Raw genomic sequence first — 1,790 nt, forward strand, 5'->3', positions numbered from 1 at the left:
CACAGGTTATTGACCACGATCATCTGACAGGAGATGATAATCTCATTGAGTCACCTGGTTTCACAGTTCAGTCCATCTCCTTATAAAAAAGGTGCGATCCAGCCGATGGGCTGCCAACCAGGCGCGGGTTCGTAGGAGACCAGGGGTTCCGGTCAGCTAAGGAACAGATAGATCCTGGGTTCCAGGAATCCTCTGAGGGTTTAGCAAGGCTCAGAGTCAGACTGGGTACAGAAGCGAGCCAAGAAGACTTGTACAGATGCAGACATGCAGGATCAGATGCCGACGGGCAGGCTCACTGGTTGAGAGAACATGGTTCAAGGATTTCTGCAGGAAACTTTAAACTGGTCTCCTCATTGCAGCCAGGCCTACGGGAATGAAACTGACCATCTCTGTGTTCCGAGCCAAAACCCTGAGGGCTCATTGGAGAAGGACCAGGACACAATCAGAAGACAAGACAAACACTAAAACCCTCTAAATTCACTGGCCGCCAGGAACCAGGACACAAACCTTGAAACTAACTAAAACAAACAGAACCAACAGGCATTAAAGAAACTGAACACAAACAAACAATGATCTGGCCCTGGTAGCTGGAACTGAGCCTGATATAAAGGAGAACCAGCAGGTGGATGAGATGAGTGACAATTAGGAGCCGGACAGAGTTAAGCAAGTGAAAGGTATGAATAATTAAGGTGAGCTATCAGGACAGATCATGACAGAATCAGAATGTGAGGAACAAAAAAATATGACAATAAAAATGGAGCATTAGTGAAATATATACACAACCTGCAAATCTGGAGGGGTCTGCCCCTTATTTTTGTAGTTGTTGGAAACACATCAAAGGTTCTGTGTATCAGTTAGATTCAGTTTGCATTAATTAAAGAGGGAAACATTTTGAAGAACAGTGAACCTGTGAGTGATTCATTATTATGTGCAAGATGATCTTGACTATGTACTGTGAGAACTTAAACATGAGAGGAATAAAAATATACACCTAAATAGTTATATGGATAATGAGGGATAGGTATGAAATCAATAATGTATACGAGGTTTATATGTATTGGTATGTACACAAGGTAATGCATATACATGCAGATAATAAATGCTGTATAACAGATAAGGAAATAGGCTAAAATTTAAATAGGGAGGGAGTATAAAAAAGTGTCAGGTTCTTCTCAGTCCTTTTTGAGGATAGCTAAGGTCGTACTGATGTTCAAATGTGGCAATAATCAACCAATTACAGACCAGTATCGCTGTACCACAATTTTCATAATTAGAAAAACCATATGGTGAAAGATTCAATACATTTGGGAAAAAACATCAAATAGGATCTCAAAGTCGGTATGATTTTAGAGCAAACAGATCTACAAAACAACACAGGTTTTAACTATTAAAGAAATTACAAGCAGGACTGGTGAAAGAAAACAAAAAACATCAAGGCTGTTTTTGGACTTTTTTTATATAATAAATCATGATTTGTTAATAGAAAAAAATGGACCCATATTAAGGGTTATGAATCAAAATACATGATGAAATATGTATAAACTAGAAAAAAAGTTTGTGAAACTTCTACTTTCGTTCTTATGTGGGCACTGTTGGTAACATCCTCTAGGTAGCAGGAGTGGGAAACAATTATTCATCTTTTAAAAGCAGTGCATGCTTCTTTATTGATTTGAGCTGAATTGTTTGCTGATAATACAAAAGTATTTTGCTAAGTTACAAACTAAAAGAAATCAACAAAGTGGAAATAAGTAAACTAAGACACTAGGTTATTCAAAGCTACAGTGTGTAAT

The sequence above is a fragment of the Cyprinodon variegatus genome, unplaced genomic scaffold (assembly GCF_000732505.1).
Source record: "Cyprinodon variegatus isolate N-32 unplaced genomic scaffold, C_variegatus-1.0 Scaffold631, whole genome shotgun sequence".
In the NCBI taxonomy this organism is placed as follows: Eukaryota; Metazoa; Chordata; class Actinopteri; order Cyprinodontiformes; family Cyprinodontidae; genus Cyprinodon; species Cyprinodon variegatus.